The 26,704-nt window shown below is 43.3% G+C and overlaps 1 long non-coding RNA gene across 1 annotated transcript; it reads left to right on the top strand.

The window, feature by feature from the left end:
- The first annotated feature begins 18,430 nt into the window (after positions 1–18,430).
- LOC134453116 (uncharacterized) lies at positions 18,431–24,690 on the top strand. Its single transcript, XR_010035552.1, has 3 exons — positions 18,431–18,475; positions 20,797–20,913; positions 24,405–24,690. It is a non-coding gene; the product is annotated as an uncharacterized LOC134453116 (long non-coding RNA).
- The last annotated feature ends 2,014 nt before the right edge of the window (positions 24,691–26,704 follow it).

Here is a 26,704-nt window from a genome sequence, read left to right as displayed (position 1 = left end):
GACGTGTTGGATTTATCAAATTAGAAATGAGTACATATGTCCCCCAAAACAATATTTTTTTCTCGGTTTTAACACTTAATATGTTGTCTTTTCACTATTCTCCATCTAATGAATAGATTGAACGTTTTGAAAATGATAGTATTTTGATTTTATTCACTGTTTACCAAACGTCCCAACTTTGTAATTTAAATTATGTGGCGCTATCCTGAGTTGGCCTTGGAATTAAATTTCTGGAGATTTATTACAAGCTAACTTTTAGGAGGAAAATGTGTAATGTTCTGTAATCTGGGTAGGCGAGTGTTCATTACATTACATTACATTACTACATTACATTACATTACATTACATTTAGCTGACGCTTTCATTTATTCAAAGCGATTTACAGTTATTATTTTTCAGGGTATTGGTTACACTCCCTGGAGCAATGTGGGGTTAGGTGCCTTGCTCAAGGGCACTTCAGCCATAGATGGTGATGTAGGGAGAGGTCAGGGGGGGATTCGAACTTGCAACCCCTAGATTGAAAGACTAACTCTCTAACCACTAGGCCACGGCTGAGGTCCATACACTTGTTTTTGTTTGTTTGTTTGATTGATTCTTTCTTTCTTTCTTGTGTTCAGTGTTAGGATGGATGACCCCCCAGATGGTGGGGGTGGTGTGGGTACTAATCAGACCGGCAGATCATCATCATCTGTGACCATGAAGAATGAGGAGCACCTTACTGAGGGACAGCAGGGCTTCAGCACCTACCACACACAGTGAGTACACACACACACACACACACACACACACACACACACACACACACACACACACACACACACACACACACACACACACACACACACACACACACACACACACACACACACACACACACACACACGGGTGGTTGACGTTTAAGGGCGTAACGCAAAAAAAAGTTTTTCAAATTCCTGAAAAAAATGATGGATAAAAATTGGAAAAAAATAGAAAAAAATAAAGCACTTAGTGGTCAGTGGAATTTCACCTTATTTTTGCCATTTTTGGGAAATGTGTCCTGCATCAACACATTGCATAGGCATGTCACACCGCAGGAAAATGGAGTCACACCACAGGGAATTCACTGCATTATGGCCATTTTAATCCTTTTGTATACATGACTGACATCTGAGCTCATGCTAACTTGATAATGATATTGTGTTTAATCTTAATACAGTATATGTTTTCATTCATATAAAACTTTTTTTCCTCCTCTAAGAGCAGTCACACCACAGGACACCATAAAATGAACCTAAGCATTGCGTGACAGAAAGATTGCAATATGAAGACATATTAAGAGGTTAAGAGTCACCTTAAACTTCCACAGCACTCTCCAATAACTGAGGCACTGATTGGTTAGGAGCCAGTTTTTAAGACCCTAGTAGTTGGCCTTGCAGCTGCCCATTCACAAACATTGACATACATGTCACCCCACAGGACGCAATTTGTGTTACGAAATTGAACTTGTAGTTAATATTACTGTCTTGAGCTTTTTCACATTCACATATCTTAATATAAAGTTAATATTTATGTAATCATGCAAAATGCTTCATACATTATTCAAAATGTTGTTGGTTAATTCATATATATATTATACAGTGAGGAGAACAAGTATTTGATCCCTTGCTGATTTTGTTGGTTTGCCCACTAATAAAGACATGATCATTCTATAATGTTAATGATAAAATGTATTATAATATAGAGAGACAGAATATCAAAAAGGAAATCCAGAAAATAACTTTGAAGAATATATTTTAATTGATTTGTATTCCATTGAGGAAAATAAGTATTTGACCCCTCTAGTCAAAAAAGAGAAAATACTTGGTGGCAAAGCCCTTGTTTTCACATACAGAGGTCAGATGTTTCTTTCAGTTAATTACAATGTTTGTGGGTATATTCGAAAGAATTTTTGTCCACTTTTCTTTGCAGATCATCTCTAAATCACTTAAGTTGTATGACTGTAGCTTGCCAAATGGGAACTTCTGTTCCCTTCACAGGATTATTATAGGGTTAATGTTTGGAAACTGTCTAGGCCACTTCATGACCTTAATGTGCTTCTGCTTGAGCTACTCCTTCGTTGCTTGGGCTGTATGTTATGGATTATTATCATTTTGGGAGGCCAATCCATGACCCACCTTCAGTCTAGTGGTGGTGGGAAAGAGGTTGGCATGCAGCATTGTACGTTTACATGTCTCCCTCCATCCATTTCTTGACGATGTGAAGTTGTCCTGTGTCTTGGCCAGACAAACAACCTCAAAACATAATGTTACCACTTTCATTTATGATGTTGGAGAAGGTGTTGTTCTTGGGATCATAGGCATCATTTCTCTTCCTCCAAACACATAGAGTTGTGTTAATGGCAAAACGTTTGATTTTGGTGTTGTCTGATTCCAGCACCTCCCAATCATATCCTAATCCAGTTTGACGTTCATTGGCAAACCTCAGGTGAGCCTGAACAGGTTCCTTCTGAAGCCGGGGTACCATACATGCACTGCAGGATTTTCTTAGTGATTGAGGTCCCAGCTGCCTTGAGATCATTTCCTAGCTCCTCCCATACAGTTTTAAGGTGCTTTATCTCCTTTTTTCTGGTTATTAAATTCCCACAAGGTCAAATCTTGTATGGAACCAGAGACAGGCCTAAGATTCATGATTGATGATCATTTTGTATGTCCTAAAATTGGGAAGAAATGCACCAACAGTTTGCTCTTTAATATCCAGGAGCCCATTTCAGCCTTATTGAGTTCTAAAATCTTGTCCCTGACATCCTTTGACAGCTTTTTGGTCTGTCCCATGTTGGCGAGTTTAGTTTGATTGATTGACTGATTCTATGGACTGATTCTGCAGATTCAATGTGTCTTTTGTGCAGGTTACTATTAACAGGTGTGTTCAATTCAGATAACAAGTTGATTGGAAGTGCCATTTGATCTGCGGGATCAGAACTCTTAATGGTTGGCAGGGGATCAAATACTTATTTCCCTCAATTAAATATAAATCAATTATTATATATATGTAACACACCTGAAAAACTGAGAAGACTTGATATGTTTTGGTGCACTAACATGTCATTTAATATGAGCTTTAATAAGTTAAATCGTAATCTAATTGTAACCCGCCTGATATTTGCCAAATGTATTCTATTTTGTGAGTATTAATAACATGTATGTTTTGAGACTTAATAATAGTTATTTATTCTACTGACTTGTTTCATATTGTATGATTGTACTGTACGATCGTCTCGATCCCTGGTGTTCGATTGGGACAGGGTTGTCATGGGAATGAGAGACTCTGAGGAGAAAAAAAAAAGGGACGTTGGCGAGTTGGTCTGAGTTACGAGAACAACTGACTTTTATTTTATTTTCGTAAAATGAGTCTACAGAGTCTACCGTAAGGGCCAGCGGATACATGACATGCTTATGTCAACCCGGTTGGACTGTATTAAGTCTACCGTTGTTTGACGCCAGTCGGAGGGGAGAACTGCTGCTGCTGTTGCCGGTTGGGACATGCTAGCCGGCCGCTAACTGACTGCTTCTCGCTAGCGTTTCGGTGTTCAGCGCATCATCACCTCGAGACACCTGAGAGGATTACCGGTGTCACGGAGATGTCCTGGTGGTGGACTCGTGGATGGTAATAACGAGGGGGACGATCGTCGTTGGACATTTACAGGGCTGTGGATTATGCGATGATCTGGTCGTGAGTAAACAAAAAGTAAACTGGATTTAAGAATGAGCTCCACCCGCGCGCCAACTGGGCCCATTAGAACTGTTTTGTTTTGTTAAACCCCGCCCGGGTATTCTTTCATTTTCTTCTTCTGTTTTGGTTCGATGTCTGTCTGTTGACAGCATCAAGTTTCTCTGGGTTAAGTCCATTGTAAAATGGACTCTAAATAAATGGTTATTGTTTATATTTAATCCTTGATGTTTCACCTTCCATTTCTAATCCGATAATCTGTGTATATGTGTGTAAATAACCGAAGTAACGGTCTCTGATGTATTCAGAGTGGGGGCTCGAGAGTACAATCTTAAACACGGCATTCAACCAGGTGGTCCACTTTCATAGATTACCCCCGGTCTCTGCTGAAGTGAGTAATCATCCCTAGATAGTGCTGCGTTAAAATGCTAAGTAGCAGGGTTGCTACACGTGGGGACTTTCGTCCGGGATTGAAGTTGATTGCTGTGCTTTAAGGTAATGTGAATTTAATATTCTGCAATGGGAATTTAATATTTTAATATTTAATGGGTTAATGTTGTTATTTTAATGTAATGACGTTGGCTATTTTACTGATGTTACTGATTCTACTGTGAGTAATTTTACTGTGTTGGCCTTTTGAAAATAATAATAATATTAAGCTTAATACTAGTATTAATTTTCACTGCATTTAAATATGGAGGCTGAACAGGTAATTATTTGGTGTAATGAAAAGGGTGTAGATTTCAGAAGAGCAGTAGTGCTTGGTAATGTGCCTGTAGATGTTACAGATGAGGTTGTGTATAAAACACTAGATAATGCAGCGGTCTTTGGTAGGTCCAAAATCATAGGTCGGTGTCTGGCAGCTTGTGGTACGAGCCAGTTAATTCTCCTTGAGGTATCACAGGATGTCAGTGTAGTTGAGATGCCTGAACAAGTTGCCTGTACTGAGGTGTACTGAGGTGGCTCCCTGGGTGGTCTGTGTCGCTGCTGAAGCCTTGCCTATGAAGATTCCCCCAGAGGAAGATTTTGAAGCCAAACTGAAAGCCTTCCTGGCTCATGAGGGAAAGACTGTTGCTGATGTGCAAGGCCTGTTAACCCTTTCCATGCCAGTCCCTGCAGTGCCAAACCCTGCCATGCCTGTCCCTGCAGTGCCAAACCCTGCAATGCCTGTCCCTGCAGTGCCATACCCTCTCATGCCTGTCTCTGCCGTGCAAAACCCTGCCATGCCTGTCTCTGCAGTGCCAAACCCTGCCATGCCTGTCTCTGCAGTGCCAAACCCTGCCATGCCTGTCTCTGCAGTGCCAAACCCTGCCATGCCTGTCTCTGTAGTGCCAAACCCTGCCGTGCCTGTCCCTGCAGTGTCAAACCCTGCCATGCCCTCTACTGCCATGTCATCACCAGCATCATTAGACCTGAATATGCAGCTGGTCAATGCCATCACCTCCCTTGTGGACAAATGTCAAGCAGCTCCGGTGGAAAATCCAGTCCATCGAAAGCTTCGAGTGTTCTCAGGTATCAAGCCAACACCACCTGGAGAAGAGGAATATGATGTTTGGGCGGAACAGATGACACACTTGCTTGAGGAGTGGAAGTGTTCAGACCCCTTGAAGAAGCAGAAAATAGCTGAATGTCTTAAAGGGCCAGCAGCGGATATTGTACGATGCTTGAGAGTGAGCAAGCCCAGTTCAACGGCAGCGGATTACTTAGCAGCACTGGAAACCGCATTTGGAACCACTGAGAGTGCCCTAGACCTCATGTTCAAGTTCCGCAACACATTCCAACTGCAAGGAGAAAAACTCTCAGCATATGTCCTCAGAATTGACAAGCTGCTGCATTCTGTGTTCCGAAAAGGGGGGATTCTTCTCTCAGAGATGGACGGGACTCGCATTGAGCAAGTTGCACGGGGCGCACTGCCTAATGACCTGGTTGCCCTCCGCATCATGCTTGTGTACAAATTCAAGCCTCCCCCCAGTTTCACTGAGCTGCTGCGTGAAGTGAGAGCAGAGGAGGCTTTGATCTTTGAAAGGCCGACAGCCAGTCATGTCACCCTGTCTGCTATGGTCGCTCCTGTTGAGCACAGCATCAGCCCTGCTGCATTCTCATGTCCCAGCCCAGTGCCTACTGAAACTACCCCTTCTGTTGAGAGTCTGACGAAAGAGGTGCAACAACTGAAAAATGAGATGACGCGCTTGCTCTCCTTCTCCGTCTCATCACCCTCAGCAACGCTACCGATCAGCTCACAGAGACCCAGCCCACAGGTAGATGGAAGACCGGCAAACGCGCAGAGAGTACGACAGGTCACAGCTGATGTTTTCTGCTACAAGTGCGGGGAAGATGGCCATTTCCAACGTCAATGCCAGAATGCAGAGAACCTCAGAAAAGTTAACCAGCGCCTCATAAAGCTCAGACGGCCGACGGGAAACGCCCCAGGGACCCAGTAAGGGAACGAACTGGTGTCCCAGTGATGACACGTTCCACAAAGTGCAAACCGCTGCAAGGAGAGAAAGCTACGCTACCAGCAGGCCTTGTTGGCCCTAGCTCAGTTGTCTCAGTTCGAATTGAAGACATCTACGCCAAAGCTTTACTTGACAGTGGATCTCAAGTCACCCTTCTTTACCGCTCGTTCTACCAAAAATACTTAAAGCACATACCACTGACTCCAATTCACTGTCTGGAGTTATGGTGACTCAGTGCAGAAGAATATCCCTATGATGGCTACTTGTGCTTAAGGTTGGAGTTCAGCAGTGACGTAGTGGGAGTGACTGAGACAGTTGAGGCACTTGTGTTGGTGTGTCCAGACCCGACCGTCAAAGGGGAGGCATCCATCATAGTTGGCACTAACACCTCTGTAGTAAGGCGCCTTTTCAATTCCTGTAAATTGAAAGGAGAAGATTTCTTGATGACCATGAGGGTGCATCCAGAGATTAAAGAGGCATACAAGAGGTTTCAGAAAGTACCTGACAAGGAGGAAGCAGAACTGAAGAGGGGCACAGTGTGGCTCGCTGAGGCTAGGCAGAAGACAATACCCCCAGGCGCCACAGTGACCGTCAGTGGCATCCCAAAGTTCCCTCATCCTGTGAACACTAAGACTGTGCTGGTAGAGCAGGCTGAAGAATCAACTCTTCCCGATGAGCTCATGGTCCTTCCCATCCTCAAGAGTGCTGAAGAGATCCAGAATCGCCGCATCACAGTCATTGTTAGGAACATGTCAACTCGAGAAGTCAGGCTAAATAGACGAATGCCCATTGCTCAGCTGTTCCCGGTGGATATCGTGGATAAAGGCCCTACACCAAATAACCCCAATGAGCTGACTCCCTCTGCTTTCAACTTCGCTGACTCCCCAGTGCCGGAAGAATGGAAAGAGAGGCTGTGCAAGAGTATGCTGCAAAGGAAAGAGGTATTCTCTCAAGGAGAGTTTGATGTGGGCTGCGCAAAGACCACGGAGCACACCATACGGGTGACAGAGGGGAAGCCATTCCGAGAGCGCTCCAGGCGTTTGCCCCCAGGTGATGTGGCGGACGTGAGACAACATCTGGATCAGCTCCTTAGAGCTGGCATCATCTCAGAGTCCAGAAGTCCTTATGCATCCCCCATTGTGGTAGTCAGAAAGAAAAATGGCACCATACGCATGTGTGTGGATTACAGGACCTTGAATCGACGTACTATCCCTGACCAATACACAGTGCCAAGAATTGAGGATGCACTTGCCTGCCTGAGTGGAAGCCAGTGGTTCAGCGTGCTCGATCTGAGGAGTGGATACTATCAGATACCCCTGAGTGAGGCTGATAAAGAAAAGACTGCATTCATCTGTCCTGCTGGTTTTTACCAGTTTGAAAGAATGCCCCAAGGAATCTCTGGTGCTCCTGCCACCTTTCAGCGTGCCATGGAGAGAATGGTGGGCGACATGAACCTGCTTGAAGTCCTAGTCTACCTTGACGATCTGATAGTGTTTGGGAGAACACTGGAAGAACATGAGCAACGGCTGCTGAAGGTTCTAGACAGACTGAAAGAGGAGGGGCTGAAGTTGTCGCTGGACAAATGCCAATTCTGCTGCACCTCTGTGAACTACCTGGGGCACATTGTTTCCAGGGAGGGTGTCTCCACAGATCCTGCTAAAGTGGAGGCTGTGAGGTCCTGGCCACGCCCCAACAACATCTCGGCTCTCCGCTCTTTCCTTGGCTTCAGTGGGTATTACAGGCGTTTTGTGAAAGACTACTCACGAATCTGCTACCCACTTAACCAGTTGCTGAAGGGCTGCATGCCAGCTGGCGTGCCCTGCACAAAGTCCAGAAAAGGCAAAGTCGCGACACAGGCAAAGCCCACCCAAGAGCCACAGCAAATGTTCCACTCTTCAGAACCGTTCGGAGTCAGATGGAGTCCAGAGTGTGAAGTAGCCTTTGAGACGCTCAAGCAGACCCTGTCAGAAGCACCTGTCCTGGCGTTTGCAGACCCACAGTATCCCTACACCCTTCATGTGGATGCCAGCCATGAAGGTTTGGGAGGCGTGCTGTACCAGGATCAAGGAGGTGGCTTGCGTCCAGTTGCCTTTGTGAGCAGGAGTCTATCCCCGTCTGAAAAGAACTACCCCACTCATAAGCTGGAGTTCCTGGCACTGAAATGGGCTGTTACAGAGAAGCTGCATGATTACCTGTATGGGGTGAAGTTTGAAGTGCATACCGACAACAACCCACTCACCTATGTTCTCACTACAGCTAAGTTAGATGCAGCTGGACACCGCTGGCTGGCAGCACTGTCGACTTATGACTTCAGCTTGAAGTATCGACCAGGGAAAGAGAACATCGACGCGGATGCCCTGTCACGCCGTCAGATTTCATCGGCTGGTGTCAGAGCTGTGTGCCAAGTGTCCCATGCCTGCTGTTCCAAACACTCTCAGCCTCATCGAGCCATAGACCTCTTTGGAGCCCCCAAGCAAGCTGTACCGCAGGCCTTCTGCAATGTCTCAGCTGTGACCACACACAATCTCCCCCGGTTGAGCACAGTTGATCTTGCACGGTCCCAGCGGGCAGACCCATGCATTGGAGAGGTGTGGAAAGCTGTTTCTCAAAAAGACTGCCACTGCGCTGACAGACAGAAGCATGCAGACGTCCCACTGTTGCTGAAAGAATGGGACAAGCTAGAATTAAAGAACTCTGTCCTCTACAGAGTGTCAAAGCCCCCTAATGCCCCACCCCGTCAGCAGTTGCTACTCCCACACGAGTTCAGAGAGACAGTGCTTCAGTCTTTACACAATCAGTCTGGGCACTTAGGATTTGAGAAGACATATGGGCTTGTGCGAGAGAGATTTTACTGGCCCCGGTTGAAGGCAGATATTGAGAAGCACTGCAAGGACTGTGATAGATGCATCCAGCGAAAGACCATACCAGCCAGAGCTGCTGAACTTCACCACCTCAGCAGTGATGGGCCGATGGATCTTATCTGCATCGACTTCCTGTCTCTTGAGCCAGATTCGAAGAATATCTGCAACGTGCTTGTTGTAACTGATCACTACACCCGGTATGCACAAGCCTTTCCCACCAAAGACCAGAAATCCTCAACTGTTGCCAAAGTGTTGTGGGAGAAGTTCTTCATCCACTATGGTCTACCCAACAGAGTGCACTCTGATCAAGGCAGAGACTTTGAGAGTCATCTCATCCATGAATTGCTAAGCATGCTTGGAGTGAGGAAGTCAAGAACCACCCCATATCACCCGCAAGGAGACCCGCAGCCTGAGCGTTTCAACAGGACACTGCTCAATATGCTTGGCACACTGACACCCGAAGAGAAAGGCAAATGGAGCCAGCACATCAGCTACCTTGTCCATGCATACAACTGTACGAAGAATGACAGCACTGGTTACAGTCCCTACTTCTTGATGTTCGGACGTGAGGCTCGGCTGCCAGTTGATGTATGCTTCGGCGTGTCCAGTGATACTTCATCCCACAAGTCTTATGCAAGGTATGTCGCCAACCTGAGACGAGACCTTCAAGCTGCTTATCGGACTGCGGAAAGCATGGCTAGAAAGAGAAATGAAGGAAACAAGCAAAGATATGACCAGAGAGTCCGATACTGTCCACTTGCTCCTGGCGACAGAGTGTTACTGAAGAATGTTGGTCTACAAGGGAGGCATAAGTTAGCAGATCGTTGGTGCTCAGACCCCTACATAGTACAGAGTCAAATGCCAGACTTACCTGTGTTTAAGCTGAGACCAGAGAGTGGAGTTGGCCCTGACAAGGTTCTTCACCGCAACCTGCTGCTGCCCCTCGGACAAGACGTACAACTGAAGTCCAGTGACACTGCTGAGAGGAGCGAGACCAAGAAAAGGGCAAGCCGACGGCTGAAAAGGAAGCCTGCGCTGGTGCCTGAGATTGTGGAGAGCAGTTTGGCCAGTGGACCGTCCACGTCTGAGTCAGAAGGAGAGGAGCTGGATGTCCATACTCCAGTCTATCCACACATGGGCCAAGAGACAGATGATGGTGACTCTGACGTTCCCATTACATTATTTTTCGAAAGAGACTGGCCTGCAATATCCAATGACTCAGATCCTCTGGCAAGTCAGTCTGGTTCGCACTCACCTGCTCTTTCCCGTGATGCTGCCTCCCCTGTTCGCCCTAGCTTAATCCTCCATGGGAACCCCCCTGAGCTGTCACCAACCCCCTCTGGTACAGACATACCTCTGCTTTACCCTGATCCCCCGCCCAGTCACTCCGTTCCCAGTCTGCTGTCTGCTCAGCATGTGCCCTCTGCTGAGTCTCCTGACCCGTCAACAAACTCCTCTGGTGCAGACATACCTCTGCTTTACCCAGAACTGCTGCTGCTGTTGCCGGTTGGGACATGCTAGCCGGCCGCTAACTGACTGCTTCTCGCTAGCGTTTCGGTGTTCAGCGCATCATCACCTCGAGACACCTGAGAGGATTACCGGTGTCACGGAGATGTCCTGGTGGTGGACTCGTGGATGGTAATAACGAGGGGGACGATCGTCGTTGGACATTTACAGGGCTGTGGATTATGCGATGATCTGGTCGTGAGTAAACAAAAAGTAAACTGGATTTAAGAATGAGCTCCACCCGCGCGCCAACTGGGCCCATTAGAACTGTTTTGTTTTGTTAAACCCCGCCCGGGTATTCTTTCATTTTCTTCTTCTGTTTTGGTTCGATGTTTGTCTGTTGACAGCATCAGGTAACTCTGGGTTAAGTAAGTCCATTGTAAAATGGACTTTTAAATAAATGGTTATTGTTTATATTTAATACTTGACGTTTCACCTTCCATTTCTTTTTTTTGTGATCAATTTTTTTATTTATTCAACAACATCAAAATAGTGGAACAACACATGTACAACAACATAATCGACACAAAGCCCTCAGCCCACCCACCCAACCAGACCCCCCCCACACACACACACACACACACACACACAACACATAGAGAAAACCAAAGAAACAACATGTAACATCAAGACAAGGACACAGACAATCACAAAGACACATACATACACCTACACACCAAGGGGGAAATTACACACTGGGTTACCCCAACAGCTCTCTAAGAGATGATGCAGCTGACTGCCACGAGGATAATGTTCTCTCTGAGGCGGCATGAATCCGGGCAGTGGATAACTCCATATAGACCACATCTAAAAAGGAAAGAACCCACTGCCTGGTGGTAAGTTTGTGGGGTGGTTTCCACCTTGTGGCTACTAGCTTTTTGGCAGCCGTCAAACCAGCCAGAACGATTCGTTTAGTCAGAGCAGGTATGTTTAACTCAGAGAAGTCGTTGAGGATCAGAACAGGCAAAGTAACAGGTATAGGGGTGCCCACCAGCTCTGCCAGAGCCAAAGCCACATCGTTCCAGAACCGTGCAACTGGTGGGCACTCCCAGACCATATGCACGAATGTACCCTGACAGTTAAGGCTACAAAATGAACACATAGGTGAGTTTACCAGTTTCATATAGAAAAGCTTCCGTGGGGTTAAATATGTTCTATGAATGAAGTTGAAGTGTATTTGTTGATGGTTTGGGTTACGTGATGCCACCTGTATATTTTCCCAAACATCATCCCAGTCAAACTCTGGGTCAAGAGCAGGATAGTCTTGTCTCCACAATCTATCTACAACTAATGCAGAATATGAGGATTGAAGAATGAACCTGTATAATGTGGACACCATACCCTTAGTACCATTACATCTTGAGAACACATTAGCTAGGGGATGTGTGGGTAGCGGTTGCTGCCAGGGGACTCCATACGCCTTCATTGCTGACCTTATCTGCAAGTAGAAAAAGAAGGAAGACCCTGGGAGATTAAACAACATTCTAATGCCCTGAAAGGAGCCAAGGCAGGAGTCAATGTAAAGGTCGTTTATATAGTGAACACCTGTATTACTCCAGTTTGATGGAGAAATAGGTCTCCCCCCAATCAGCAAAGCTTTATTATGAAACAAAGGAGAAAGAGTATGCCATTTACAGGATATCTTGCATTCTTTTTCAACCAGCCGCCAAATATGAAAAACATTGGATATTAAGGGCCCAAAACGCAACATGGTTTGTCTGTCAGAAATATTAGCAAAGAGAATATCCCGCAAGCTCCATGGTTGCACTATTCTGTCCTCCAAGCTCCTCCACGATACTGGTGTATCTGGATCATTCCAAACAACAATAGGACGGAGGATGAAGGACCAAAAATAATATTTAAAATTAGGCACTGCTAATCCCCCGTCCCCCTTACTTCTTTGTAATGTGGAAAGCTTCAGTCTGGGGCGCTTTTTGTTCCATATGAACTTTGACACGTCCGCGTGTAGTTTTTTCCAATAGTCTGAGGGAGGGCAGAGTGGAATCATTGAGCTGACAAAATTAATTCTAGGCAAGACATTCATCTTTACAATAGCAATCCGGGCCTGTAGGGAAGCAGGTAGCGTAGCCCATTGATCCATATCTTTTCTAACAGCTGTGTGCATTTCCACAAAGTTGTAGGTAGTAGTACGGTGCAGAGAGGGGAAAATCCTAATTCCTAGATATTTAAAATACTGAACAACAGAAATAGTAGCAGGGAATGTTAGCAAATTGGCTGAGGGATTCAAGGGAAGGAGAGCAGATTTGGTCCAATTTATCCTAAATCCAGAGAGCAAGCCAAACTCCTCACAAACAGACAATAGAGATGGCAGTGATTGAATGGGGTTTTCCATAAAAACCAAAACATCATCTGCAAAGAGAGATACTTTGTGTTCTGTGCCTAAAATAGAAATGGGGTGTATAGAGACAGACATACGTATCATTTGTGCCAGGGGTTCCATTGAGAGTGCAAAAAGTGAGGGGCTCAAAGGGCAGCCCTGTCTAGATGATCTCGTAACAGGGAATGGACTAGAAAATAGTTGCCCTGTTAGTACTTGGGCAGAGGGGCTGGAATACAAAACTTGAACCATATGTATGAAATCCTTGCCAAAACCCATACTTTGTAAAACAGACCACAAGAAAGGCCACTCGAGGCGGTCAAACGCACGAAGCGCATCAACAGACAGGACGGCTTGTGGGACTTTTGCATCCTTTGCAGCATCAATAACATGAAGAAGCCGCCTCATATTATCAGAAGCAAGTCTGCCCTTTATAAAACCAGTTTGATCACAGTGAACCAAGTGGGGCATAAACTTCTCTATACGGCGTGCCAAAAGCTTTGCATATATTTTCAAGTCTGCATTTAACAGACTCAAAGGTCTGTAACTAGTACACTCAATGGGGTCACGGTCTTTCTTTAAGAGCAATGTAATGAGCGCAGTATTGACATCTCTAGGAAACATCCCAGCCTCAAGTGAAGCTTGGATCATATCAAGAAGTAGAGGGCCTAATTTCTCCCAAAATAAAAGATAAAACTCGGGGGGTATTCCGTCTAAGCCAGGGGATTTATTTGATTGCATAGATCGTGCTGCCATTTCCAATTCGTCTAGCGTTAAAGGATTGTCAAGGGATGAAGCATCTTCTTCAGACAAGCGTGAAAGATTTAATTTCCTTAGATAATTCTCATAATCACATTCATTTAACTGACCATCAGATTGATACAAAGAGGAATAGAAACTACAAAAAATGTTATTTATGTGTTTTGGCTCTGTAGTGACTAGGCCATCCAGTGACCTTATGGATGGAATGTCAGCAAAACGCTCATTAGATCTTAGTCTCAAGGCCAACAAATGGCTGGGTCTTGACCCGTGAAAATAATACCGCTGTCTAGACCTATGAATTAAAAATTCTGATTGTAGTTTCAAAATGTCATTTATTTCCTTTTTAATGAGATCACGTTTTGTTTCAGTGTCTAAAGAGTAATTATTCTGTAGAAGGTTGTCAAGTCTTGAAAATTCTAATTCAAGAGCTTGTAGCCTGGCAGATTTAGCTTTACGCATAGTTGAACTGAAAAGAGTAACATTACTTCTAATAAAACATTTCACTGTTTCCCATAACACCCGGGGGTCGTCCACTGAACCCACATTAAAAGAGAGAAATTCATCCAAACAAGATAAGAATTGGTCTCTGAAAGCCTCATTCTTCAGCAGTGAGGAGTTGAACCGCCATCTAGTGGCACGTTTGGTTAGACTTTTTAAGGTGACCCGACTAAACACCGCTTTGTGATCAGAGAGCGCGATGGGGAGCAACACTGAGGCATCAATTCTTTGAAACAGATTAGGAGAAGCAAACAGAAAGTCTATTCTTGAAAATGTTTTGTGCCTGTGCGAAAAGAAAGAATAATCTTTGACCCACGGGTTCAGTGACCGCCAGACATCTACTAACGCGATACTATCGGCCCAGCCACGCAGGGCAGCAGATGCCTGTTCTTGTTCACTGGTTGATGTAGAGTGGGAACGATCGACGGCCGTGTCCCACACAGCGTTCATATCAGCCCCTACCACCAGAGAATAACCAGTCAGTTGTAACATAGAGGTGGTTAATGAATCATAGAAGAATTTATCAAATTTATTTGGAGCATAAACAGAGGCTATGGCTAATTTCCGCCCATGTAGTTCGGATTTAACAATGACCAGTCTCCCTTCCGTATCGGTTTCGACTGCCAGTACCTTTATGGGAAGACACCGCTTAACAACAACCGCCACTCCCCTCGTTTTCGTTTGAAAAGATGAAGACGCAATTACATGGTAAAACTTATTTGCTAGACGCTTGGAGTCGTTGCTCAACAAGTGCGTTTCTTGCAAGAGGGCGATATCGATTTTCCGACGCCGTAGCACTGACAAGAGACTAGAGCGCTTGTGTGGTGCATTTAAGCCACCAACATTCCATACGAGAACGGAAAGCTCACCCATTGATATGATCAAATGGTTCTATGAGATGGCAAAATAATAACTGAGAGTCCCCGCAGCAACCCGAGTGTAGTATGGTGGTAGTGTAAAATAATGGTAGATTATCAGTAGTGGAATCCTCAAAAAAGCAGAAATAATTAAAACCAAGACTGTCATCAAGCACCCCCTCAGTGACGAGACAAAACAATACATGGACAGACATAGACGAGGACAAAATAGGTAAGACAAAGACAAAACTCAAGACGAAATAAAAAGGACAGACACAAAACATAACTTTACGCTGATCCGTGACCAGGAATGGATATGGGGCGGCAGTAACCCAACATTTCAACCCAAATGACTTGCAGCTCAATAAAACTAAGCATGACGGCAACTGTAGCAGAAAAAACTAACGTGAATCGGGTAATAACTAGGCCTACATTATGTAACCAATGCGGATACAGTGGAAAACTGGGACCACAATAAACTATCAAGCTAAGGACACAGAACCCACTGCGGCGTCTCATATGGGTAGGCAACCCAGTTCTCATGAAAAAAACAGTTCAGTTGAAGCAGAACTGCTAGCTTACCAATATGTCCAGAAAAACGGTGAAACTTCAAAAGTAACCTTATAAACTAGTAAGGTGCACACGATCCGGAGCCGGCATTCAAACGCCGTAAACAGCAAAGTGTCACTGTCACTCGTCCTCAGCAGCCACCGATGCATCGCCAGACAAGCTCTCGGGGGGAGACCGCCTCGCGCCCGTGGGTTGTTCTTCGTACGCTGGCTGGCTGTCGTCCGCTAGCTGACCGTCGTCCGCTGGCTGACCGTTGTCCGCTGGCTGACCGTTGTCCGCAGGACCCACTGGATCGGACACCGGGTCAATGAGCGGCGTGAAACTCGGGAGCGAGTCGATGAACTCCTCGGCGTCCGTTGCAGAATTGAAAGACTCGAACTGTCCAGCACGTAGCTTCACTCTCAGAGTCGCAGGATAACGAAAACCAAACTCGACACCTTTGGCTCTCGCTTTGTCCATGACGTTGTAGAAAGGTTTGCGCCTGTTGAGTGTGTGCGCGCTGTAATCCAGGGTAAAACGAACCTGCTTTCCTTTCACTTTCAGAGAAGAGTTCTTGGCTGCATTCAGAATGCGTTGGTGGGTAGTGAAGCGTAGCACCTTAAAAATCAGGGTGCGGGGCCGGGGCTTGTTCGAATCATCCTCACCACTGTAAATCCGGTGTGCCCTCATTATTTCCCCTTCGATGTTCCCCAATGCGGGAAACCAACGAGGGAGAGCACGGGTCAAGTATTCCACAGCATTTGAACCCTCCGCACCTTCAGCCAGGCCGACGATGCGGAGGTTACACCTCCGGTTGCGATCCTCCAAAGCTGCTAGCTTACATTGCAACTCTTCCAGCAGGCTCTCATGGTTAGCTAGCACATTAGCATTACGTTGAACATCAGAGCGAACCTTCCCAATCTCGCCCTTCACAGCACCAACATTCCCTCTTAAAGTCCCCAAGTCCTGTTGTATCTTGGACAGTTTGGCCTCGGTCTCCTTGCCAATCCGCTCAAGTTGATCAAAACGTGCCTCAAGGAAACCACGTTGCTTGGCCAGCACAAGGTCCGCGATAGCTTCAATATCGGACTTACTGTTCGACGATTTAGATGCAGTTTTCCTGCCTGTTCCTGACATTTTGATACGGCACACGGTCGACTGAAGTATAAAATTACTGAAACTGTTCGACTGGTGTAGACTAGCTACAGAAACCAATAATTAAAACAATTTTCACAAGTCTGGGTTGAGGAGAGCTGAACTAAGCTGCCATCTTGTCCAACCGATCACGTGACTCCCCTCCTTCCATTTCTAATCCGATAATCTGTGTATATGTGTGTAAATAACCGAAGTAACGGTCTCTGATGTATTCAGAGTGGGGACTCGAGAGTACAATCTTAAACACGGCATTCAACCAGGTGGTCCACTTTCATAGATTACCCCCGGTCTCTGCTGAAGTGAGTAATCATCCCTAGATAGTGCTGCGTTAAAATGCTAAGTAGCAGGGTTGCTACATATTCTTTAGAGTTAATTTCTGGATTTTCTTTTTGATATTCTGACTCTCCATGTTAGAATACATATTATCATTAACATTAAAGACTTATCATGTCTTTATTAGTGGGCAAACCAACAAAATCAGCAAGGGATGAAACACTTATTCTCCTCACTGTATTCCAGGTTTCATTAATGTCACAGTCACACCGCAGGATATTTGACATATAAACCTTTACATCAATCTTAACAAAACTGTTCCTTCTCATCTAAGACTAATATGAAACATAATGTACCACATCTTGTTTCATTGACATTTGTTTTTTAAAGGGAAAATAACAGTTTTGTAGGTTTTAACCAATGTTACAAAAAACAAGGCGTCACGTCTCCCACCCACACACAGGGTGATGATTTCTGGACATAAAATGAAGTAATGTGGTTAACACATTTCGGTGTAGTGTATGACTGAATCTAATGCATTACTTCTCACTATTGATATTTGGCCTCCATTTCAGAGCACAGACCAAGTCCAGGCCAGTGTCTCCAGTGCCCAGCTGTGTGTCCATAAAGAGTAACCAGACCATGGCGCAGCCTTACTGCCCTACAAAGGCAAAAGACCTTAACATCAATTTTGGTCAAAATTGAGTTAATGTCATTTTTGGGGTATTTCAGACCACCTTTATCATGTGAATAAATATAGTGAGCCAATTTGATTGTTTTTAATGTCAAAATAAAGAAAATAGGAAGTTAAGGTAGTTTGCCTTGGTACGGCTCCTTATTTTTCGCCCATGATTCAAAGGCAGAGTACCTTAACTTCCAACTGCCATTTCATAAATATAGCCTTTTATTCAATTTTGATTATATTTTCTTCAATTTCAAAGTATGTTGTGTATTTATTCATGATATATTAGTCTTTCTACACAGTAATTTGTCTGCCAGGCTGTTTATCTGAACAATTTTGAGATATAATGAAATGCAATGTAATTCAATGCAAAGTAAACACATTCCCGCCATATCCTAATCTCACTAAATAGGACATCTAAATGTCATCTATGTAATTTAAAACAGACATTATGACCAGACCTTGCTTATAGTTTCTTATAAAATGTATAATTAAAGTTAAAATGAAAAAAAGGTGGGAAAAATATGGCAGTTACTGCCTTTTGGCTCAGCATGACTCCTCACTGTTGGCCCATGATACAAAGGCAGAATACCTTAACTGCCAAATAACGGTCAAAATTCACATTTGAACTAAATATTTTTTGCTATACATATATATCTCCTTTATAGTAACCAACTGTCAAATTTTGGGAGCTATAACTATTGTACATTTATCTGGACAGAGGATAACAAAACAGAAACTTTGAAGCCACATTTCTCTGCTGAGTTAAGGTTCTTTGCCTTTGTAGGGCAGCCATGGAATTTCAGTAGTGGAACACCACAGTCTGATCTAAAGTGAGTGTGTTTGTGTGGATGTTTGTGTGTGTGTGGATGGGTGGGTCAGTGAAGTGTCGGCACACAACAGGGGGGCGTAATGACAGCCAGTGCCACTATTGCATGGATTTTTTTGTTTTTAATGTACTATCTAAGATGCAATTTGCATTGATTCGTGTCTGTATTGTATTAATTGGGTATGCACTGTTTGTTTATATTAAAATACTGAAAAACGAGTACACGTGGGGAATGATATGAAGATGCCAGAGCCCACGTAAGGATTCACAGACGATGCTGATTTGAGCTGTTGTAAACGCAGAAAAAACAGGATACGCAGGTCTGAGCTCTTTCTGCTCGTCCTGGTTGGACAACATCACTATGACGTCCTCCTCTCTGATTCGCTGGGTTGGTATCGTTGGTCATGTGATTTCAGAATGACATAATGGGGAACTAAAGCATGCTGCTAAGATTTTTTTCTAGGTTCAGTTGCGGCCGGGGTAGCTTGAGTACCTTTTCATCACCTTGTTAATAAACAAGATGTAATTAGCGGTTTGGTAGTAATCACATTATTTGTGTTGACTTTTTCTTCAATTTGGCAGGGCCATCCTGTCAGCAAATAGCATGAGCCAGTTACAGCAACAGCTGCTTATTAGCAATTAGCGTTAGTGATTGCTTAGCACTTTCATTTGTAACTTAAACTTACAGTTGGAAGACTATCATTCAGTACTGTATGCATATTTCGCACAAGTGACATAATTATAGATTGCTTTGTGAATCCATCTTGTAAAATTGCTTCTATGGCTGTAGCAAGTTAGCTAAACATACTAGGTTACGACACAACTAGCTCATTTAGGCACTACTCTCTGAAGGGAGACAGACAGAATAGGTGCTTTTCATTCCTGTGTGTGTGTGTGTGTGTGTGTGTGTGTGTGTGTGTGTGTTTTTGAAGCAGTAACACATTCTCCATATGCAAGGACGTGATGGCTGATTAGTCATGTGACCAGTGAATCAGCTGATCACTAGATGCGATCGAGATACCGCAACGCGCACATCCGCATTTAGACAGCAATGCAAAGTTGCATGACGGTTAGATTTCCTGTCAAACTTCAAAATTTCGGTGATGTTGCGTCGACGAGGTGACATGTCACATGGTGTCAAACTATCGCGTGATGAATGCGACTGCAGTCAGATCTTGCATCCTCTGCAGTTTCTTATCCCTTCAACGCTCGCCTGCAGAAGGCCTCCGAGGTCACGGGCCCATGAACTTGGTCAACAACTCACTGAGTTGTTGGTCAACAACTCACTCACGTGTGTGTATATGAGTCTTGTCTACCCCTACACAAGTTCACGCAGGTCCCCACTTCAGCTCCCCACTTCAGCTCCTCCTTGATGCCTGTCCCCCCACTCCTCACACGTGGTGTGTTAGTAGAGCAAACTGGTGCAAGCTCATCGTCTCGTTCATATTTGTGGCCGACTTTAAAGGGACAGTTCAGTCAATTTCAACATGCAGTTGTAATGCTCACACGACTGGACTTGTCAGTGCCTGAGATTTTTTTTTCTTCTTCTTCAGCCGTTTCCGAGATCCTGGTCATTCTAATGGGGGCAGCTCTTTGTTTACATTTCAAAAAAACATTTTTATTTATTCCCAAAAACATCCAAAAGCTTATAAAACATCAGCAGACAACTAGCAAACAGCAGTACCTTTTGGGAAAATATTTGGACTTATGAATATTTGGCTTATGTTTCATTTTTTTAAAATGTAAACAAACGCTGCCCCCATTAGAATTGATCATATCTCGGAAAGGGCTGAGCCAAAAAATGTGTCATCACCGGGTACTGACAAGTCAAGGGTAGCGTGAGCAATACAACAGCATATTGAAATGGACTGAACTGCTCCTTTAAATGCACTGTTTTAATAATACACACATCGTGACAACAAGTTCTTGCTCACATGCTTTCTCTCCATCGATCGACAAAATTCCAAGTCGAATAAGCTTATTTTTTTTGTAAACAGATCAGCTTTTTAATGACAGGACAGAAACTTATCTGTAAACGTAAGCCGTTTGCAAGACGCACACACAATGATATGGTGAAATGAATTAATATGAACAGGTTATTAGAAGCACATTCATTGCAGTATATCAACCACCAATTACTAACTCATTCATGGGCTTTAGATGCCGTCGCGCCACATGACTTCTGGACCCACAAAAAAATCCTTGAACCTTGTGCGTGTGTGTGTGTGTGTGTCTGTGTGTGTGTGTGTTTGTGTGTTTGGCATGTATGCACATGCATACACGTGATATTTTGGCTAAAACTATCTTTCTCTCCTTCCATTTCAGAGCGCAGACCAATTCCAGACCAGTGTCTCCAGTGCCCAGCTGTGTGTCTATGAAGAGCAGCAGGTCCATGGCGGAGCCTTGGAACTTCAGCCGTAGAACTTCACAATCTGATCCAAAGTGAGCGTGTGCGTGCGTGCGTGGAATGCATACTTGGTGTGTATGACATTTTGGCTTAATCTATCATAGTAGGGTTGGAAAGGGGGGTCCACGCGCACCCCCCGGCTTTTTTTACGCCACCTGATTTTTTTGTATCTTTAGAGTGTCTACTTCCAGAATCTGCCAGGTGCCAAGTTGAAATAATGTCCCTTGGCCTTCATTTTTAACCATTTAATGCACCTGAAAGGAACCCAACAGATTGAAGCAATGACAGAGAATAGGTCATAACTTTTGAAGTAAACTACATACAGAGCCAAATTAACACATTTTCCCATACAATATTGACCTGAGGAATGAATTTAAGTTGTTGTTTTTGACTTTTGACTACATTTAAACAGCATATTCGCTCAGAAACAGCAATAAAATGACCCAAAATATGTAGACACTCAACTATCTTTTCATTCTTTTGAGTTTTGTTGTCTCTTTTTCACCACCTTGCTCTTCCTTTACCATCTCCATTTTTGACCCTTTAATGCGCCTGACTGAAACCAGACTGAAACAGACTGAAACAATGATACAAGATGGGTCATAACTTTTGAAGTAAACTACATACAGAGACAAATTAACACATTTTCCCATATAATATTAACCTGAGGAATGCTATTAAGTTGTTGTCTTTGACATTTCAGAACATTTGAACTGCATTTTTGGTCATAATCGGCAATAAAATGGCCTAAAATATGTAGACACTGAAGTATCTTTTCATTCTTTCGAATTTTATTGTCTTTTGTCCACCACCGGCTCCTCCTTTATCATTTGCAGTTTACATGTGACTATTGTATTGGGTTTAGGCTGAAATAATAACAATCCATTTTAACCCTTTAATGCGCCTGACTGGAACAGATTGAAACAATGATACAGAATGGGTCATAACTTTTGAATTAAACTAAATGAACACATTTTGATATACAATACCAACCTGAAGAATGAAATTAAGTTGTTGATTTGACATTTGACAACATTTAAACTTATAATACTTTATAAAAAGACATAGTGTGGGTTGACTTTTGAAGTAAGAGAAGAAAAGCTAACCCATTTTCCATACAATACTGAACCAAGAAATGCAATGAAGCACTTGTGAAGGACTGTCATCAACGTTTAAACTGTGTTCCTAGACAAAAATCGCATTAAAATACCCAAAATGTGTAGAAAATAAGCAGTCTTTTTTTCATTCTTTCAAGTTTTATTGGGTGCTTCTCATTGCTTATTTAAAGTATACATTTGATTATGTTATTGAGTTTCAGATTGAAACAGTATCTCATTTTCAAAATATATCTTCCACTTAATATCCAACTACCACCATCATCATTCAAAGGTTCAAGAAACAAAGAAGGCTTCTTTAAGACTTATTAGCAAAACCTTCAAAAAATGTGAGGTAAAGGCACATCCCAAAAAGCAATTGCCATGGGTGCAGGACATAAAAGAACGCACAAGAAAAAAGGAAAGACTATCCGCACACCACAGAAGCGCCCTTGTCGTGATTTAACGTGTGAAAAGCTCACACAACATGTCGACCTGTAAGGTCTTCGTCAGGTGTCTCACGACAAGAGAGCATCTGTGGTGTGCGTATATTCTTTCCTTTTTCTTATTGCAAAACCTCCACATGTAATTTTTAACATGAAGATGTATCTTTCACCTTTTTCTGCAGACATAGACTGTTTGGCTTGTTATGCCAAATGTACAGGACAGAGAAACATGCCAGTATAAAACACACTCATGGCTGACAAACTTTACAAATCTGGTCACATGGATCAAGAAGATAGTGCATTATTCAGGTAGTCATGCACAAAACACTAGTGTGGATGGGTTACTTGCTGCTGTGATCCTCCAAAATAGAATGAGGGTTTAATTTCTATACATTTTAGGGCTTTTTTAAAAGGCAGTTTTTGTCCAGAAGACAAAAGCCCATTGGGAAACTCCAGCTCCCATTGTCATTGTGACACAGCACTCCACTCCAATGAAATTGCATTTATGCCTCACCCGTGCACAGGGGCAGCCCTCAGTGGCGCCCCTGGGGAGCAGTGCGGCGGGACGGGTCCATGCTCAGGGTACCTCAGTCATGGAGGAGGATGGGGGAGAGCACTGGTTGATTACCCCACCAACCTGGTGGGTCGGGAGTCGAACCGGCAACCTTTGGGATACAAGTATGACGCTCTAACTGCTTACCCATGACTGCCCAATTTACCCATGACTGACCAATGAATTGTATCACTGTTGCAATCTGTTGGTTCCATTCAGGTCCATTGAAGGGTTACAAATGAACCCTGTGGGTCATTATTACAGCTTAATACTCTTCATACACTTTTTAATGTAAATTATGAATGAAGAGCAGGTGTTGAAAAATAAATTTAACCCGAAAGAATGAAAAGATAGGCCTACTTGAATGGCCATTTCATTGCCAATTATGACCAAAAATGCAGTTCAAATGTTGTCAAATGTCAAAGACAAGAACTTAATATCATTCATTGGGTCAACATTGTACGGGGAATTTGTTAGTCTCTCTGTATGATGTTTACATCAAAAGTTATGACCCATTCTGTATCATTGTTTCAATCTGCCGGTTTCCAGTCAGGCGCATTAAAGGGTTAAAAATGGAGACTGTGGGTCATTATTTCAGCCTAAAACCCGATATAATAGTCACATTTACACTGCAAATGATAAAGGAATAGCAGGTGGTGGACAAAAAGACAATGAAACTCAAAAGAATGAAAATATACTTGAGAGTCTACATATTTTAGGCCATTTTATTGCTGATTATGACCAAAAATGCTGTTCAAATGTTGTGAAATGTCAAAGACAACAACTTAATAGCATTCCTCGGGTTAATATTATATGGGTAAATGTGTTAATTTGTCTCTGTATGTGGTTTACTTCAAAAGTTATGACCCAACTTGTATCATTGTTTCAGTCTGTCAGGTTTCAGTCAGGCGCATTAAAGGGTCAAAAATGGAGATTGGGGGTCAAAATTTCAGCTTAATACGCGATATAACACTCACATTTACACTGCAAATGATAAAGGAAGAGCAGGTGGTGAAAAAGAGACAACAAAACTCAAAAGAATGAAAAGATATTTGAGTGTCTACATATTTTGGGTCATTTTATTGCTGTTTCTGAGCAAATATGCTGTTTAAATGTTGTCAAAAGTCAAAAACAACAACTTATATTCATTCCTCAGGTCAATATTGTATGGGAAAATGTGTTAATTTGTCTCTGCATGTAGTTTACTTCAAAAGTTATGACCTATTCTCTGTCATTGCTTCAATCTGTTGGGTTCCTGTCAGGTGCATTAAATGGTAAAAAATGAAGGCCAAGGGACATTATTTCAGCTTGGCACCTGGCAGATTCTGGAAGTAGACACTAAAGATACACAAAAATCAGGTGGCGTAAAAAAAGCCGAGGGGTGCGCGTGGACCCCCCTTTCCAACCCTACTATCATTTTCTATCTTTATCAGACCTGGGAATTGCAGATCAATGTCTCCAGTGCCCAGCTGTGTTTCTATGAAGACTAACCGGTCTATGGCGGAGCCCTGGAATTTCAGCAGTGGAACATCAATGTAAGAAATCATTCATGTGTATATACTAGAGATGCACCAGATCCGGATCCGGCAGGATAATAGGGTTTTTCACAGGATCCGGATCCGGTTCCAGGATCCAGGATCCGGTAGCCGAGGCTTTTCAGTCAAAATAGTTTGAGCCAACGTGATAAAAAGGGCCCACGTGTGCGAGTAGGCTATGTGTTTCAACGTAGGATCCGGTATCCGGTTCCGGATCCGGCAGGATCTTAAGCAGTGGATCCGGTATCCGGCAGGATCCTAAAAATCAGGATCCGGTGCATCTCTAGTATATACACATATGCTCTATAACATTTTTCTTTGTCTAATTTAGAGATGCAACGATCAATTGGCCGCCTATGATGATCAGGCGATATTACCTAAAAATAGCTTGATATGCAACTCCAATATGGTACTGAAAAAAGCAGATTGCGAGATATTAATTTCTTCACTTAACTTTTTGTTTTGAAATTACACCTGGCTCAGGGCATTGCATCTTTACTTGCTTTTAATTTCTGCGCATCCCACCTTTTTATTCACCATTCACACCTGCATCAACATGGTCTGAGTTTAGTTTAGAAGGACCAGGAAGTGCACTCAACCTTGTAATCTAATTCTTTACACTGGGTGCTTGACTTTGTCAATGAATGAACTTTAAAATCTCAAAAATAAAAGAATAAAGAAGCACTTATCAGATTTATTTTTTTTGTAAACGTCTGTGAGGCGATTAAAAAAACAAAAAGAAATCTGATGAGTGCTTCTTTATTCATTTAATTTTCACATTTTGCCAAGCCCAGCAAATTTTACCGTGATTTGCGAATGTCTTGTCAGTTAAACACGCGAGAGACAAGAGACAAGAGCCAAGAGCCAGTCGATTCGTTTTCAGTCGCTGAAACACCTTTACGGCTAAAGATGACGGAGAGTGTAGATGGTAACTCCACGCTCTTTGACAGAGAGAGAAGGAAGGGCTTTTCTCACAGACACACGCTGTATTTTGAAGGTGCTTGCCAGTTGCCTGTTCATTTCAAGTAACAAGGTTTTTGGTTCTTGTATGGAGGATATACTAATTTCAGTTCATAATATTTCAGTTAAAGTGATACTGTCCCATTTTTGGAAATAGGCTTATTTTACACCTCCTCTTGAGTTAAATAATAGGGTTTTCTCCTGTACATCCAACCATTCTCTGGGTATGGCAGTGCAAATTTTACCTCCATGCTAGCAGTTAACATTGAGTCCTATGAGACCAGCTCGCGGCTAACTGGTCTCATAGGACTCAATGTTAACTGTTAGCTTGGAGGTAAAATGTGCACTGCCATAACTAGAAAATGGTTGGAAGTACAGGAGAACGGTAAAAGCCTACTATTTAACTCAAGGGGAGGTGTAAAATAAGCTAATTTCCAAAAAATGGGACCGTATCACTTTAAATGGTTTACTAATTTTATGCAATAATTGGCTTCACATTACATTGAATAATACTCTATTACCAACACGTCTAGTCTGAAAGCTAGATTGGCAGATACATTTCCAATTTGAAATATGAACTACTGGATGACACTTCACCACATCTACTGTCAACTTGAGTTGTCCCACACAGGGCCACTGACAACCTTGGCAGGGCCCAGGACAAAATCTTCTCCAAACTGTTCCCACAACATTGGGAGCACGGCACTGTCTATAATGTCTTGGGTACCCTAATACTTTACACAGCACAAAGCAAGGTCCATAAACACATTGAATTAGAGCTGAGACTGAGAGCCAGGCCTTCTCGGCCTCGGATCTGTGTGTGACCTAACCAATGCACTTTTGGAAGAATGGTCAAAAAGTCCTATAATCACACTCCTCAACCTTGTGGACGGCCTTCCCAGATGAGTTGAAGCTGTAATCGTTGCAAAAAGTGGACCGATATCATATTGAACCCTATGGGTTAGGAATGGGATGGCAGTTAAGTTAAAGGAGAACTCCACTTTTTTGAACATTAAGGCCATTTTCAGTGTGTCTTTTCAGTTCAGTTTCATAAAAGTCTCTGTTATTTGGCTTATTTGGATTTGAGATCAACCAGCTTTAGAATGGCTATCTATGGGCACCTGCAACTCTGTTCTTAAAATTACCTTTAACATTTGTTTTCAAGAATATGCAACTCACCAAGTGTTCAGCAGTACTCACTGGTGTTCCTTAACAATTTTTGTAGCGAAATATGGAAT

This window comes from Engraulis encrasicolus, chromosome 1 (genome assembly GCF_034702125.1).
Source record: "Engraulis encrasicolus isolate BLACKSEA-1 chromosome 1, IST_EnEncr_1.0, whole genome shotgun sequence".
NCBI classification, from domain to species: domain Eukaryota; kingdom Metazoa; phylum Chordata; class Actinopteri; order Clupeiformes; family Engraulidae; genus Engraulis; species Engraulis encrasicolus.
This window is presented reverse-complemented; position numbering and strand designations above follow the sequence as displayed.